This window comes from Phacochoerus africanus, chromosome 11 (genome assembly GCF_016906955.1).
Source record: "Phacochoerus africanus isolate WHEZ1 chromosome 11, ROS_Pafr_v1, whole genome shotgun sequence".
NCBI lineage: Eukaryota > Metazoa > Chordata > Mammalia > Artiodactyla > Suidae > Phacochoerus > Phacochoerus africanus.
In genome coordinates, this window is record NC_062554.1 from 6,032,448 (window position 1) to 6,050,617 (window position 18,170).

At 44.9% G+C, this 18,170-nt stretch overlaps 1 protein-coding gene across 1 annotated transcript in view; it reads right to left on the reverse strand.

Annotated features, from left to right (window-relative positions):
* Positions 1 to 17,971, reverse strand: part of NUMA1 (nuclear mitotic apparatus protein 1) — a 72,375-nt gene extending 54,404 nt beyond the window's left edge. Inside the window, exon 1 of the mRNA XM_047753244.1 lies at positions 17,878 to 17,971. The gene's annotated coding sequence lies outside the window, so the exon portion shown is untranslated. The remainder of the gene's footprint in view (positions 1 to 17,877) is intronic.
* Positions 17,972 to 18,170: the final 199 nt, after the last annotated feature.

Sequence of the window (18,170 nt, forward strand, 5' to 3'; positions counted from 1 at the left end):
AAAAAAAAAAAACCCAAAGAACCAGGACCACCACCTTCTCGCCCCTGAAATCTAAGACCTTACACTTAAAAGACAGAGATCCGAGTCAGTCACTCGGCTTGAATCATGTTATTCTTTATCCAAAACACTCAAGAGCTAACTCCACAGAGAATAAAATCCAAGGCCCTTAGCATGACACTTAATGTTCCATTAGATGCCCTTTTCAGCCTCATCTCCAGGTCTTAGCTCTAAAACATCTTCTATCTCAAGAACACTTTCCCCAATACGGCAGACATTTTCCAGGCCCTGTGCCCTTGCCCATGCCACCTTCTCCAAAATGCCCTTTCTTCTAACCTAAAGGAATCCTTTTTTTTTTTTTTTTTTGGTCTTTTTCAGGGCCGCACCTGTGGCACATGGAGGTTCCCAGGCTAGGGGTCGAATCGGAGCTGTTGCAGACGGCCTACACCACAGCCACAGCAACGTGAGATCCGAGCTGCGCCTGTGACCTACGCCACAGCTCACGGCAATGTTGGATCCTTTAACCCACCGAGCAAGGCCAGGGATCGAACCCGCAACCTCATGGTTCCTAGTCAGATTCGTTTCCACTGCGCCACAACAGGAACTCCCTAACCTGAAGGAATTCTAATTCACCCCTCAGAACCTGGCTCAAACACTGTCCCTTCAGAAGTGCTCCTTGTTGCCCCTAGTTCAGGAACAACTGCTGTTTCCTCCAGATGCTCCCACACTGCTTGTTCCTCCACACACTTTATTTCATTTCTCCTTGGGTCGACGCTAGCTGCATACGTTTCACTTGACTAAGCTCCTGGAGAGCAGAAATCATCCTGTTCACCCATCAGCTCCATTCCAGCATAATGCTTGCACACAGTAGGTGCTAAATAATGCTGCCCAACTGAATGACGGCCATCTGGCCCTGATCTAGTGAATTCTTTCAGTGAGGGAGCCAGTGAAGCCCAACTGTCAAAGAGGACAATCCTTCTAATTTAAAGCCACATACCTTATTAGTATGAGTGACAGCAGAAAATGCCATGGGCCTACCACTTTAAGGGGACTGGCAGGCTGACCGTGATTACAGGATCCTAATGAAAACTGAAGGACACTGAGGGAAAGAAGAGAAATGGGGAAGTTAAGAGGTGGGAGATTCTACAGGTCACCTCCTCCTCCGCTTGGAGCCCAAATCTTCCAGCCTAGTGCCGGGCGAGCTCACCAAGCAGCCTGCTCTCTTCCTGCAGTCACTGTAGGCTCTAAGTACTGAAAAACAACTGATTAGGCCACTTTGTCTCTCCAGCAACTGGCTCTGCTCTTAGGCATTTAATTTCTAATTGTCGTTACAGGGGGCTTTTTCTCTAAATGAATCCCATACTGTTCCAATCATTAAGAAAATCCCTTGAAAGAAAGGCTTGAAATTAACAACAGCAGGGGACCAAGTCTCTAAACCTTCTAAGTCACAACCTCCACACTGTCCATTTTAATGAAATTCGCCCCACCTCCTGCACACAATAGGTCCTCCCGGGGAATGACTTCTCTCAGGACCAGCATGTGCTGTGACTGTTTTTCAGCAGAAAGCTCTCAGCGCCTGCGTCTCATTAAACAGATGTTTCACGTTTGATCATTCAGCTGTGACTGCAAGTAGAGTGTATAGTCAACTATAATGTAAGGACTAAAAAGGAATCCCACTCCTACCCCTAGTCTTAAAGTCAAGCACAGTTTAGAACAGACACTCCCCTACCTCAAACCTCCTTAGGCCTGTTTTCAGATGTCTTCTTAGTATCTAACTCTTGCGATGTAAAAACCTGGCCTTAAGAAAGAGAAATGATCAGGGTGACTTAGTGACAGAATCTTTTGACTGGGATGCCTAACACCTTATTTTCTTGACTAACTATCAACAAAGACCACCACTTCCAGGAACGGATTCCAGGGGACTACAGACAGTCTAACTGAAATGCATTGGAAAGAGCCCCTCTGCTCTGACCGCCCACATTCCCCCCCATCCCCACCCTTTCTCAAACTCAAATAGCTGATCAAAACAAACAAGACAAGAAACTATCAAGTAACTTGATATATCATTTCTCCTACAAAACCCTAAAGCTACCAAATCATCTGCTTCAACCACGCCACCTGGGAGTGAGCCTGCTGGGCTCTGGCAGGTCGGAGCAGCGGCCGCTGCAGCCTGACCTGTGGCCGAGTCTTCCGGCGATGGGATGCAGTGGCTCCTCAGCTACAGTGTCCCACAGCAACATGTCCCCACCCTTTCTGGCCCTCAACACATTTGTAATTTGGGAGGACCACCTGAGAAAGGCTAATTTTCTCCACTATCTGGTCATCTTGACCTAGAAGCACGCATTCACACAGTGAATATAATGGAAGGGACACCCTCTTAAACAAACATTTACAATCTTGTTAAATCAAATGAAAACTGTAATCGAAATAGTCTCCTAAAGAATTTTTTCTTGCCTGTGCCCACAGCATGTGGAAGTTCCTGGACCAAGCATGGAACCCGCACCATGGCAGTGACCCAAGCCACGGCGGTGACGATCCCAGATCCTTAACCCGCTGCACCACAAGAGAACTCCCAGTCTCCTAAAATGTTTATAAAACACTCCTTTGGGAACCGCCCCCCCCCCTTTTTTTTTTGGTCTTTTGTCTTTTTAGGGCTGCAGTAGCAGCATATGGAGGTTCCCAGGCTAGGGGTCTAACTGGAGCTACAGCTGCTGGCCTACACCACAGCCACAGCAATGCCAGATCCTTAACCCACTGAGAGAGACCAGGGATCAAACCCACAACCTCATAGTTCCTAGCTGGATTCATTTCCACTGCGCCACGACAGGAACTCCGGGAACTGCCTTTAAAGTCCATTTCATGTGAGACAGAAAAACTAGGTCTTACAGTCACACCTCATTCTTCACCAAAAAAGGTATGGCCAAGCCCGACTCTTTGGCTCACAATATCTTCTGGTTGTTTCCAAAAACTGAATCCACCAAGCAAGAGTGAAGATTCTGGCCAAAATACTGGCTGAGAGGTCAAAAACGTTTTGAGCACCAGCTGCATCACCAGAATAAATGTAAAGGCTAAGAACACAATTACTTCAAGGGGAACAAACTTACAAACACTGTAATTATCCTAAAATTACAACAAAGGGGACAAGCATGTACAATATTTGTCATATGCGTTAGAAATAAGTTATTATACTCATTTATAATCACACATTATATAATCATAAATTTTGGCCCTGGAAGAAATCTTTCAGATCATATAATCCAAACTGTTCCTTCTTACATATGAGAAAACTCTAGTTCGTTTGGATTGGGCAGTTTGTCCCTGGTCACGCAGTTGGTTAGCAGTAGTCAGGACTAGAAACCTGGTCACCCTGACTCCCAACATCCGTATCCTACTCCATGCTCCTTCCCCTTGCTGTTCCTCACTGCTGTCCTTCCAAGGGGAGATGACTCAGGACACCTAAAGCACACCAAGAATGGTTCCAAAACCCAGCAGCTGAGAGATGACAGGTGAAAGCCAGGACTTTCCTGCAGTGACTCTACGGGTCTGAGTCATTGCTGAGTGTCTAGTTCACAAGAGTTCTGGGTAGTCTACCCCACAACACGGGCCAGTGAAACCCTTGAAGACACTCTGCCCACAGCTAGAAGAATAGGTTTATGAAACATTTCGGCCCACCTCCCGCAGTCACCTGGTTAATTCGAGTAACTGAAAGGTTACTTTGAAGAACCTGGATCAAGGAAAAAGAAAGCAGCAGTGATCCTGTTCATGGAAAAGCTGACCTATGATAAAGCAGAAAGAGGGCAAGAACCGTCTTGACCTACCTCCTGGTGAACAGCTTTCTCAGGTTCGGACAAAGTGATCCCTGGCAATCTGGCTTTGAATGAGCCTCTACCCAGGGAAGGGGCAAAGGGACAGGAAGGCTGTTCATGCCCCTATTCCACCCACTGGTGGTCAGCTCAGCCTCACATCAGGCTGAGCAGCCCCAGCGTTCTATAGATCAGAGAGTGACCGGGAGGGAATCCATGCAGCCTAGGTCAATGGGGTGAGTCAGTGGCAGAGCAGGAAAAGTCACTGGGGCAAAAGTCTGGCCTCCTGTGGCAAGACAGCCAAACCACACCCCAACGCGGTCAGCACTAGGAAGGCTCTGCCCTGATAGGATTCCAGTCTCTAAATCAGGAAAAAGATCCCTCCTCAGGAAGCTCCATACCAAGTATGTCCCTCCTGCTCAAAGACCTTCCACAGCTTCCTTCCTAAAGCATCACAGCTAGATTCTTTGGCTTAACTTTCCAACCCCTTCGTTACATGGCCTCAAGTCATTTATTCAACCCTACTTCCCACTATTCCAGAGTGTACACTCTAAACTAATCAAGCCAGTCTTCCCACTTCGCTCTGCGTGAGCCAAGCCCTTTGTCAATTCCACGCCTTCAGTTATCCAGCGGTGGTAAATTCAAGCTCCTTCAGGGCTTTGGCACATAAGAGAAATGAATGTTCCAGCAGGACACATGGCAGAATTAGTGTTGCCCCCACCTAAAGGCATTCAAATATTTATGCAATATTTCACTATGAGCATCACAGTAACTTTTAAAATTTTTTATTTATGTATTTTTTGTCTTTTTAGGGCCGCACCCTCGGCAATATGGAGGTTCCCAGGCTAGGGGTCAAATCAGAGCTGTAGCCGCCAGCCTATACTGCAGCCACAGCAACTTGGGATCCGAGCCACATCTGCGACCTACACCACAGCTCACGGCAACGTCGGATCCTTAACCCACTGAGCAAGGCCAGAGATCAAACCTGCATCCTCGTGGAAACTGGCTGGGTTCGTACTAGTACCCATGCTGCTGAGTCACGACGGGAACTCCATCATCACAGTAACTTTTCAAGAGTTATCAAATAAAAAGAGCTGCACGTAAGGAAACCTCCCTAAGGTTAGGCAGCTGACAAAATGTCGAGCACAATCTCTAGGCCTGTGTGAAACTGAAGCAAGAGCTCTAAACTACTCAACTACTAGCAAGAGCTCTAAACTATTAGGCTTCCCAGTAGTACCAATACCATGCAAGATACAAAACTCTCAATTCGCAAGAGGAAATTCACTTTTCTTGATGTACAAATTTAGTAGAAGGACGAGAAGCCCAAACAGCAGCTTATCTAACATTCCAACTGCCTCAAATTCTGTCCATCTCCGTGGTGTACATTGCAGACATGGCTCAGATCCTGCGTTGCTGTGCCTGTGGTGCAGGCCAGCAGCTGTAGCTCTGATCTGACCCCTAGCCTGGGAACCTCCATGTGCCACAGGTGCGGCCCTAAAAAGCAAAAAAAAATTCAGCTCTGTGAGAGGTGTAATAGCCACTCAAGATGCATCTGCTCACTGCCTAAGGAAACTGAGCTTCAGGGGTGAGCAAGCAGACAGAGTCTACTTTGCAGGCGTTCCCGAGGGGTACAGTGGTAAACCCTCAGGGAACACAAGGTGTCCCTCAAACGTCTATCACCACAGCAAAGACGGAAAAGTAGGCACTCAAAGCGATTGTTAGCTTGCCCCCACCGAGACCATCCAGAAGTCAGGCGCTCAACAAACGGCCCTTACGGGGCAGGATGCAGGTGCTGCTCACACACAAGACCGAGAGCTGAGGCACAGGGCATCCATCTTGCCACACGGCACCAAAAAGTTGACAGTCTGCACAGTAAGTATCTCTGGCCAGTCACAGAAAGGCACCCAGGTGGTCAAATGGATGTGGGGGAACAGACGTGGTCTTTCTCCTCCCCAGAGGAGCCAGTCCTCAGCGCGATAAGGCCAAGGAAATCTGCAAGGCTGAATCACTGGCATTTCCGGCCCTGGCTTCAAAGCCACTTAAAGAGGACAGAAAGGACAGCTAACACAGCCACCATCAGAGGCCGCAACTCAGGAGCATGTGCGACACACCCTCCCTCCCTTCTACAGCCACCAGATCATTTTACTTCTGCCAAGTGTCCCTTCCCTAGGTGACTGACAGCCATCAGTCCCAATGGCGAACCCTTACCCTCGACTCTCTCCCCCCTCATTGACAGCCAAGATCCTGCCATTCTCGATAGCTTCTCCCCCAGTTTAGCAAAAGGAAGTGAAAACTGTTCCCCCAAAACCTCCCTCACTGAAGGAAGATCTCTAGCCGTGTAATACATAGATTGCTCCTCAAACCCACCATGTTCAGCATTTTTACCAAAGACAGAATGAAAACATGTAACGTCTGCTTGTCACACTTTAGAATTAGAAACTATGAAGAAAGGAAAATACAATGTCTTTAGATTTAATTTGGCAAAAAGATCTTAATAGGTTTTTTTTTGTCTTTTTTGTCTTTTTTGTTGTTGTTGTCGTTGCTTAATAGGTTTGATGTTGTCAAAAATAACCAACATAGGAGTTCCCGTCGTGGTGCAGCAAATCCGACTAGGAACCATGAGGTTGCGGGTTCTATCCCTGGCCTCGCTCAGTGGGTTAAGGATCCAGCATTGCCGTGAGCTGTGGTATAGGTCGCAGACATAGCTCGGATCCTGCGTTGCTGTGGCTGTGGTATAGGCCAGCGGCTACAGCTCCGATTAGACCACTAGCCTGGGAACCTCCATATGCCTCAGGTGCAGCACCGCCCCCCCCCCCAAAAAAAACCAACATAAAATTTAACAGGACTAAATACTCTCACATGAATCTGATGGAACTACCCCAAACTCAACGCCGACTCAGGTTGTGCTCGTGAAGAGGACTGTGCCCTACCTTTGAAAAGCAAAATCAGAGTACATGCAAAGCAAGAAGGGTCGGAAAGTCCTATCATGGCAAATGTGAGGGCAGAACTACAGGTGCTATGCCAGGGAAAACATGTAAACTTTTTTAACCCATGTGAAAGTATATGTCATGCAGATGAGGAGAAAGGCTTTCCATGTCCCCTTGTAAGAAGACAAACCAGAACTAGTGAGTGGAAGTTACAGGAGGATACATTTTGATTTGATGTAGGGAAGAACTTTCAACACAATAAGAAGTTAAGAATGTGGGTTATGATTAGCAATGAGATCCTGCTGTATAGCACTGGGAACTATGTTTAGTCATTTATGATGAAGCATGAGAATGTGAGAAAAAAGAATGTATACATGTATGTCACTGGGTCACCATGCTGTACAGCAGAAAACTGACAGAACACTGTAAACCAGCTATAATGAAAAAAATAAAAATCATTGGAGTTCCCATCGTGGCTCAGTGGTTAACAAATCCGACTAGGAACCATGAGGTTGCAGGTTCGATCCCTGGCCTCGCTCAGTGGGTTAAGGGTCCGGCGTTGCCGTGAGCTGTGGTGTAAGTTGCAGACGAGGCTTAGATCTCACATTGCTGTGGCTCTGGTGTAGACTGGCAGCTACAGCTCCGATTTGACCCCTAGCCTGGGAACCTCCATATGCCGCAGGAGTGGCCCAAGAAATGGCAAAAAGACAAAAAAAAATTATTAAAAAAAAAAAAAAGACTGTGGGTTATGAAACCCAGAATGCTTGGATTAAAACACCAACTCAACCACTTACAAACTCTACGGCTTTGGGTAGATTAGATTATAGTACTAATAATAGTACTTATAGAGTTTGGGAAGCAGTTCATGTGAAGTGCTTACGACAGTGCTTGGGACACAGTACATGCTGGAAAAAAAGGAAGTCAGCTATTGCTATTACTGACTTGATATACTGGACAGGTAACTCGAAAATCTTCCTACTAAATATGCCTAGAAATGCTTAGAAAAACATGATAAAAATCCTTTTAGACTTGCTAGCTAAGCTCCTGTCTCTCAGCTCCACACCTGCCCTGCTCTGTGGTAATGCTGGGGCTTGGACTCTGCCAACACCGGTTCACCTTTCCAGCTGGCTCTGTTAAGCCTGTCAACAGGGGGTGCTAAAGGGCAAACGGAAGGCAGACGAGTCTGCCAGGGACTTCCTTCCTCCTGCGGCTGGCTGTTTCATGACAAAAGCAGTTGGTTCCTCCTTGCTTCTTTTTTTTTCCCTTTTTTTTTTTTGGTCTTTTTGTTTCTTTGGGGCCACACCCATGGCATATGGAAGTTCCCAGGCTAGGGGTCCAATGAGAGCTATAGCCACCGGCCTACACCACAGCCACAGCAATGCATGATCAGAGCCCCATCTGCGGCCTACACCACAGCTCATGGCAACACCAGATCCTTAACCCACTGAGCAAGGCCAGGGATCGAACCCGTGTGTCATGGATGCTAGTCGGGTTCATTAACCGCTGAGCCACGACAGGAACTCCCCTGCTTCTTTATAAACTCTCTCTCAGAGGCACCAGCACAGCAAGGGGCAGGCTCAACCCAACCTGGCTCCTCCAGGCCCTTCCTGCAAACTCCTGAGAAACCAGCAGCACCTGGCAACACCCTCTCCTCAGAGAATCAGGGCACAGTTCCAGCAGATCCCTTCAGAACTCTAGATTCTGACAACTCCCATCTTCTTCCCCTTGTTTTTTCAGTCCTGGATGAGGCAGCTGCTTTATACAGTTATTATATCAAACTTGCTTTAAGATGCCCTTTTTTTTCCTCTTTCAGGGTTTAGATTTTTAAGAAAATTTTTTTGGCTTACTGAATTCACTCTATTAAAACATCTTTGTGTGGTTTCTATTTTCCTGACAGGATCCTAACTGATATTAGGTAAAATGAACCACAAGCAAGGAGGAGAAATCCCAGAAAAGAGAAACAAATAAGCTGAAAATCAGGTTAGTAAGGTACAGCTGTCCCGAGAGTATAAGGAATTCACGGCCTTCTCATAGTCCAGGAGGCAAGTCTTGAACCATAGGAAAGCAACCGAGATCTCTGCACATGTGCTAGGAGCCTCCGTAAAAAGACAGACTGGGGGAAAAACTGTCCACAGGGAAATACGGAAAGTTGCCTTGCTCACCTAGTGAAGTGGAAGGAAGAGAACTTCGGAGGAATTAAAAACCACAGGCGCGTACAAGAGGTGGATTTGGAGTTAAAAGTTTATACCGCACCTGTGGCCTGGAAATCTACAAGTAGGAAAATTACATTTTAACCACAGGTTGGGAACAGCCTTGAGGTCCCAGCAGAAGCAAACACCAAGTTGCCCCACGAGAAACATGAAGGGCCAGTAACTGCATGAAAGGACATTCAACATCATCAGTCATCAGGAAAATGCAAATCAAAACCACAATGAGGAGTTTCTGTTGTGGCTCAGTGGTAATGAACCTGACTAGGACCCATGAGGACTCAGGTTTGACCCCAGGCCTCGCTCAGTGGGTTAAGGATCTGGCGTTGCCATGAGCTGTGGTGTAGGTGGCAAATGGGGCATGGATCCCGCGAGGCTGTGGAGAAGGGCAACTCTGATTTGACTCCTAGTCTGGGAACTTCCACTTGCCATGAGCGCAGCCCTAGAAAAAAAAAGACAAAAAAATAAGTAAAACCACAATGAAGTAACACTATACCTCTATGAGAACGGCTAAAATTAAAATACTGACAATACCAAGTGTTATAAGAATATAAAGAAACCAGAGTCCTCAGATACTGCAATGGGAATATTAAACAACAGCACAACCACTTTGGAAAACTGGTAATTCCTAAAAATTTAAAGATAATCTGCCATACAACCCAGCCATTTCACTCCAAAGAGTCAAGAAAACATACGTCATCTCAAAGATTTGCACACGCATGCTTGCAGCAATTTTATTCATGACAGCCAAAAACTGGCAATAACCTCAATGTCCATCAACAGTAAATAACAAATAAAATCATATGATACAATCACACAAGGGAATACCTACTTGGCAACAAAAAGTAACAAATTACTGATAAATGCACTAAATAGATAAATCTCAAATGCATTACATTACTCGAAAGAAGGCAGACACAGGGGTACATGCTGTATAATTTGATTATGTAAATTTCTAGAAAACATATTAATCTACAGTGGTTCCTGGGGCCAAGGGGAAGGTAAACTATAAAGAGGCAAAAGGAAACTTTTTGGGAGTGAGAGGAATGCTCTGTATCTTGCTTTGGGCAGCTTTTTTTTGATAAGTGTATCAAACTGTCAAAACTTTTCACTTTTTTTTTGCCATGGCGTGCAGCAGCTGAATGTGGGACCTCAATTCCCAGACCAGGAACTGAACCTGGGCCCCAGCAGTGAAAGCACTAAATTCTGACCACTAGAGCTCCCTCTTTTCACTTTAAATAAGTTTATTATACATAAATTATACCTAAGCAAAGCTGATTTAAAAAAAAAAAGCTGCTCTTGTCTATTTATTTTGGCCATATCCACAACATGTGGAAGTTCCCCAGTCAGGGATCAAACTTGTGCCACAGCAGCGACCAGAACTGCAGCAGTCACAATGCCAGGTCCCTAATCCACTGAGCCACCAGGGAACTCAAAAAAAAAAAAGGTGCTCTTGGCATTCTCATTGCGGTTCAGTAGATCTCAACCTGACATAGTGTCTATGAGATGCAGGTTCAATCCCTAGCCTTGCTCAGTGAGTTAAGGATACAGCATTGCCTCAAGCTGCAGTGTAGGTTGCAGATACGGCTCAGATACCAAGTTGCTGTGCTGTGGCATAGGCCAGCAGCTCTGTTTCAACCCCTAGTCTGGAAACTTCCATATGCCACAAGTATAGCTGTAAAAAGGAAAAAAAAAAAATGTTGCTCTTGAGAAAACTGACCTTAACTCAAGCTACATCAGGCTATCAAGGATGATACTCCTTTGAATACAAGCTCACAATCCAAAATTATAAAATACTTAAGGGGACAATCCATCATAGCAAAGAGTCATTAAACAAATGGCAGGACTGTACCCCTAAAAACTTCAGATAATTGAATACGACTAACACAGTAGGTTAAATTTATTTCAAATTATGGAGTTACTGTCGTGGCTCAGCAGTAACGAATCCAACTCGCATCCATGAGGACTCCGGTTTGATCCCTGGCCTCACTCAGTGGGTTAGTGGGTTAAAGATCTGGCATTGCCATGAGCTCCAGCACAGGCAGCAGACACAGCTTGGATCTGGCGTTGCTGTGGTTGTGGCGTAGGCTGGCAGCTGCAGCTCCAATTGGACCCCTAGCTTGGGAACCTCCATATGCTGCGGGTGCAGCCCTAAAAAAAAAAAATTTATTTCATGAATGTAAGATTGGTTGGACATTCAGAAATTAACAAAATTCATCATATTAATAAGCTATATAGTTATTACATTAAAATATAGAGATGTATACCAATATAGAAAAAGCATTTGACAAAATATACATTCCTGATTCAAAAAAAATTTATTGATTTAAAATTATTATAGATAGGAGTTCTCTTGTGGCACAGCAGGTTAAGAATTCGGCATTGTCATTGTGGCAGCTTGGGTCACTACTGTGGCATGGGTTTAATCCCTGGCCCAGGGATAAAAAAATTACTGCAGACATAAGATGAAGTGAAAACTCAGGAAAAAAGCAAAATACCATGAAAAACACAAAGGCAGATTTGAAAATGCACCAAAGAGTACTTTGTAGAAATGAAAAACTTAGCTAATGAAAATAAGAATTTGAAAGTAAATTAGTTCTAGCTTAAGAGTAAATTAGTACGCTAGGAGATAGATTTAAGGAAATTTCTGGAGTTCCCGTCGTGGCGCAGTGGTTAACGAATCCAACTAGGAACCATGAGGTTGCAGGTTAGGTCCCTGCCCTTGCTCAGTGGGTTAACGATCCGGCGTTGCTGTGAGCTGTGGTGTAGGTTGCAGATGTGACTCGGATCCCACGTTGCTGTGGCTCTGGCGTAGGCCGGTGGCTACAGCTCCGGTTCGACCCCTAGCCTGGGAACCTCCATATGCCGTGGGAGCGGCCCAAAGAAATAGCAAAAAGACAAAAAAAATAAATTAATTAATTAAGGAAATTTCTAGAGGTGAGATGGAAATTATGAAAGAATGAAAAATGTGGAGAACAAAATTAGAAGGTCCAACACAAGTTAAATATGAGACTGTGGAGAGGCAATATTTAAAGAGGTATATGCCAATAAAATGCGCAACCTAAGAGAGACAGACAAATTCCTAGAAATGTGTAATTTCCCAAGACTGAATCAGGAAGAAATAGAAAATAAGAAGACACCAATTACCAGTAATAAAACTGAACCAGTAAAAATAATAATAAAAACTCCCAATAAACAAAAGTCCAGGACCAAAAGGCTTCATGGGTGAATTCTACCTAATATTCAAAGAAGAGGTAACACCTATCCTTCTCAAACTAGTCCAAAAAAAATGCAGAGGAAGGAATGCTTCTCAACTCATTTTAAGGCCAGCATCATCCTAACAACAAAAATAGACAAAGATATCACAAAAAAGAAAATTACAGGCCAATATCATTTTATAGATGTGAAAATCCTCAACAAAATATTGGCAAACCAAATTCAACAACATATTTAAAAGGATCTTACACCATGATTAACTGGGATTTAGCCCAGGGATACAAGGATGGTTCAATATCCATAAATCGGTCAATGTGATATACCACATAACCAAACTGAAGAATAAAAATCATCCTACTGGATGCAGAACATGCTTGAACAAAATTCAACACCGACCTGTGACAAAAACAATCAAGAAAGTGGGTCTAGATGAAATATACCTCAACATAATAAAGGCCAAATATGAAAAGCCCACAGCTAACAACATACTCAACAGTAAAAAGCTGAAGGCATTTCCTCTAAGATCAAGAACAAGACAAGGATTCCCATTCTCACCATTTTTATTCAAGATAGTATTGGAAGTTCTAGTCACAGCAATCAGGAAAGAAACAGAAGTAAAAAGAATCCAAATTGGAAAGGAATGGAAAAACTGTCACTGTTGGCAATGACACTACAGAAAATCCTAAAGATGTTACCAAAAAAACATTAGAACTTATCAATAAATTCAGTAAAGTTTCAGAATACAAAAATTAATATACAGAAATCTATGGTGCTTCTATATTCTAACAAAGCACTATCAGAGAAATTTTTTTTTCTTTTTTTTGTCTTTTTGCCATTTCTTGGGCCACTCCTGCGGCACATGGAGGTTCCCAGGCTAGGGGTCGAATTGAAGCTGTAGCTGCCAGCCTACGCCAGAGCCACAGCAACGCCAGATCTGAGCCGCGTCTACAACCTACACCACAGCTCACGGCAACGCCAGATCGTTAACCCACTGAGCAAGGGCAGGGACCGAACCCACAACCTCATGGGAACTCCAGAGACATTTTTTTAAAATCCTACTTATAACTGCATTAAACAGAATAAAAAAACTAATAATAGAAGTTCCCGTCGTGGCACAGTGGTTAACGAATCTGACTAGGAACCATGAGGTTGCAGGTTCGGTCCCTGCACTTGCTCGGTGGGTTAATGATCCAGCGTTGCCGTGAGCTGTGGTGTAGGTTGCGGACACGGCTCGGATCCCGCGTTGCTGTGGCTCTGGTATAGGCTGGTGGCTACAGCTCCGATTGGACCCCTAGCCTGGGAACCTCCATATGCCGCGGGAGCGGCCCTAGAAATAGCAAAAAGACAAAAAAAAACTAACAATAAACTCAACTAGGAGGCAAAAGACCTACATTAAGAAAAAGACACTGATGAAAGATCTGAAGATAACACTAACTAATGGAAAGCTATACCATGCTAATGGATTGGAAGAATTAATATTGTTAACATGACCATACTAGCCTAAAGCATTCTACAGATTTGATGTACTCCCTATCAAAACACCAGTGGAATTTTTCACAGAACTAGAACAAATAATTCTAAAATTTGTATGGAAGCATAAAAGACCCTAAATAGCCAAAACAATCTTGAACAAAACTGGAGGTATCCTGTGCCCTGATTTCAAACTATGCTACAGGAGTTTCTGTCATGGCTCAGCCATTAACGAATCTGACTAGTATCCATGAGGATGCAGGTTTGATCCCTGACTTTGCTCAGTGGGTTAAGGATCTGGGGTTGCCTTGAGCTGTGGTGTAGGCCACAAACGCGGCTCAGATCCTGCGCTGCTGTGGCATAGGCTGGCAGGTACAGCTCCAATTAGACCCCTAGCTTGGAAACCTCCATATGCCACAGGTACGGCCCTAAGGGGAAAAAAAAAAAAAAATCAAACCATACTGCAAAGCTATGGTAATCAAAATAGTATGTTACTGGCACAAAAACAGATACACAGATCAATGGTGCAGAACAGAGAGCCTAGGAATGAATACACACATGGTTGATTAATCTACAACAAAGAATGGAGTTCCCATCGTGGCACAGTGGTTAACGAATCCGACTAGGAACCATGAAGTTGTGGGTTTGGTCCCTGCCCTTGCTCAGTGGGTTAACGATCCGGCGTTGCCGTGAGCTGTGGTGTAGGTTGCAGACGCGGCTCGGATCCCGTGTTGCTGTGGCTCTGGTGTGGGCCGGAGGCTACAGCTCCGATTCGACTGCTAGCCTGGGAACCTCCATATGCCACGGGAGTGGCCCTAGAAATGGCAAAAAGACAAAAAAAAAAAAACTACAACAAAGAAGGCAAGGAGGTACAATGGGTAAAAGCCTCTTCAATAAACGGTGTTGGGAAAACTGGACAGCTACATGCAAAAGAATCAAACTGGACTACATTGTCCTTTCTCACACCATATACAAAAATAAATTCAAAAAATAAACTCAAAATGAATTAAAGGCTTAAATGTAAGACTTCAAACCACATACCTCCTAGAAGAAAACACAGGCAGTACGCTCTTTGACATCAGTCTTAGCAACATTTTTGGGGATATGTCTCTTCAGGCAAGGGAAAGAGAAGCAAAAATAAACAAATGTGACTACATCAAACTAAAAAGCTTTTGTATAGCAATGGAAACTAGCAACACAACAAAAAGACAACCTACTGAATGGGAGAAGATATTCATAAACAATATATCTGACAAAGGGTTAACATCCAAAATATATAAAGAACTCACACACCTCAACATAAAAAAAAAAAAATCAAAAATGGGCAGAGGACCTGAATAAACATTTTTCCAAAGAAAACAAACAAATGGTCAATGGGCACATGAAAAGATGCTCAACATCACTGATCATCAGAGAAATGCAAATTAAAAACACAGTAAGGTATCACCTCACACCTGTTAGAATGGCTATTATCACAAAGAGAAGGAGTTCCCATTGTGGCTCAGCAGGTTAAGAACCTGGCATAGCTTCTGTGAGGATGCAGGTTCAATCCCTGGCCTGGCGCAGTGGATTAAGGATCTAGCATTGCCACAAGCTGCAACATAGGTCGCAAATGGGGCTCAGATCCAACGCTGCTGTGGCACAGGTCTGCAGCTACAGCTGTGGTTCGACCCCTAGCCCGGGAAGTTCCATATACCACAGGTGCAACCATAAAAAGAAAACATAAAAATAAAATAAAGTAGTAAAATAAAACAAGTGAGAACAAATAACAAGTCCTGGGAGGATGTGAAGCCTTTTGTACTGCTGGTGGGAAAGTATACTGGTGGAACCATTATAGAAAACAGCATAGAAATTCCTAAAAAATTAAAAACACAACTACTGAGGTGGGGCTCCAATTCGACCCCTAACCTGGGAACCTCCCTATGTGTGGGTGCAGCCCTAAAAAAAAAAATATTTAAAAAAAAAACAACAACCGAGAAAAAGGCAGGTTACATACAATGATATAATAGTTAAATTTTGAGTACAATTCTCAAGAGTAACAACAAAATGCCAGAGTTTCAGTAAAATAACATTAGGGTTAGAGTATGGGGTTAGGGTTAGATTATTAATAACATTTTCAAAGTGCTAAGAAAAAAAAAGAATTGGAAGCCTAGTACCCAGCTAAACTATCAATCAAGACTGATTAAACCTATTAAAGCTATTAACCCTATTAAAGATATTTTCTACCACAGAGTATTTACCACTAACCGACCCTCACTATGAAAACAGCTGAAGGATGTATTCACCTACCCAACACAAAAAAGAGGGAATAAAATGCAAGAAAGAATCGTGGAAACAAACAGTAAACATGAATGGGTAAAATGAAATAATCACTGACAGCACAAAATAATTGTGATTTATCAGAATCGTTCAACACAGACAGACTACCTTTGGGGTGGTCTCATTCTTAGAAGTGCTCGTTTTGAGTCTAGACAATACCTTTTGATATGCTTAGAGTACAGAATAAGAGGCTGAAATAAATGACCCCCAACATACCTACTGACCACAGGGTTTTATTAATTAGACCCAGCTGTCAAACATTCCCTGATCAACTCTACTCAGCCATCTGAGGCAGTGCTTTTCCCATCCTAACATATCTAGATCTTGCCCCAAAAAGACAAAAACAAAACAAAAAAATTAATTAAAATAAAAAATAAAAAATTTTTTAAAGGACACTCTAAATGGAAATATTCCTTACATGAGCTTTCGGTTAAGGTGTTCTAATTTGAGGAATTATCGTTTCTGGCTTTGAATTAAGATTCAGGCTTTACAATGAGTCATCATTTGCTTGAACTTGGGCCAAGAAAAGAGTACCCTGTAGCTTTTTACAGAGAAGTGTGTGTTTCTTCCTCTGAAGGAGAAAATACCACCCAGGAAGAGACAGGGAAGGAATGCATATACTCATCCCCGCTGCCTAAAAGTTGCCTTAGCCTGATCTGAACATTCTCTCTAGGCTCTCATCAATTCACAGCAGTAAAGATCTCCACAAGGCAGAGAGCTCCAATTCCCTTGCCATCCAAGGTTTCTGGCCACAACACTTGCCAATCCAGAACCTTAGAAACGCAGGACCTGGCAACAGACCCCAGAGAAAGGGCAGCGTGGTTTAAAGTAAGTAGTAGTGTATTTTCTGGAGGCAGTGCCACTCTGGGCACGAGGCTAACTTAATACAGAGATGCAAAAGCCACTAAATAAAGATGGGAGAGCCAGGTTCCTATCCCCTTTCAGCCCAAAAAAGCTCATTCATTTCAAAGCATATGTTAACTAATGGCCACAATACATTTCACACTCTGCACAGGCATCAGGATACAGGGGCAAAATATTCCGTCTCTATCTAGTAGGGCAGACAAATGCGCAGACACTCCGAACACCAGATGAAAAACGCTACCTTAGGGGTGAGCAAAAGTGGCGGCCCAAAAGGGGCAGCATCAACCCAGATGAGCTCTCTTCCACCAATAACCTTCACACAGTCACATCACTTATGGTCACGAGTGTGTACTCTCCAAGACGCTTCAAAGAAACACTTTACCTAATTTGACCCGCTCCCCCCCGCCCAACAACCCCAGGGAAAGTAGGTAAGGGCACGTAAATTCGTTGTTTACACCACACGTGAAAAAGTGAGGCTCACAATAAATTGACTCGTCCGAGACAACCCTTACTGCCAATAAAGCACCTCCTTCCCACTCAGACCCCACCCACAAAGACGCCAGTAGAGCCAACCACGCACAGGTTATACAACCCTGGCCAAGCCGAACATACACCTCACACGGGCCCCGCTGTAATAAAGTGTAACAAAGCTGTGGGGACTGTTTAAAAGAGGATCCACATAACGGGCGTGGCACAGCATCTGAAACGTCGTCGGTGCTCGGGAACTCTTTACTACTGGTACTACCGCTATTGTTAGCAGGAACGGGCGAAGACTATTACTACAGGAAGCCGCGGCCACAGGCTTTGAGGAACCTGCACCACCCGCACCCCGGTCGCCCGCAGACGCAATGCCACGGACACGCCCCCAAGCAGGCCCTCCCCCGAAGCACGTCCGCCACCTCCCCTCCGACAAGGCCCTCTCCTCACAACCCTTACCCGCGACAGACCCTCCCCACTCAGCCTCGGTGAGGAACGAGGCCTTCCGTTCGCACCCGTCTCTCAGCACCCCCTTTAGGCCCCGGCTTCCCTGCGGGCGCCCAGGCCGCACACCAGCAGCGGGCCCGCGCCGCTTACCTGGCCGCGCGCTCCCGCTCCGCCTCTCGCCTACCCGGGATCGCCTTCGCCACGGGCTCGCGCCAGCGAGGCGAGCGCACAATTAGTTTAAACTATGGCCCCGCCCCCTCGCGCCGCCCTGCGATTGGTCCCTGTCGGCTGGCGTCGCACGCCCAGAGCACGCTGGAGGACCCGCGAAAAGGAAGTGTGAGGGTCCCTGGGAAGGGAGGAAGGGTGCCACAACTTCCGGAGCCCGGCCCGCGGCTCGAGGGCAAAAACAACTACAAGTCCCAGCACCGCCCGCGGCCTTGGCG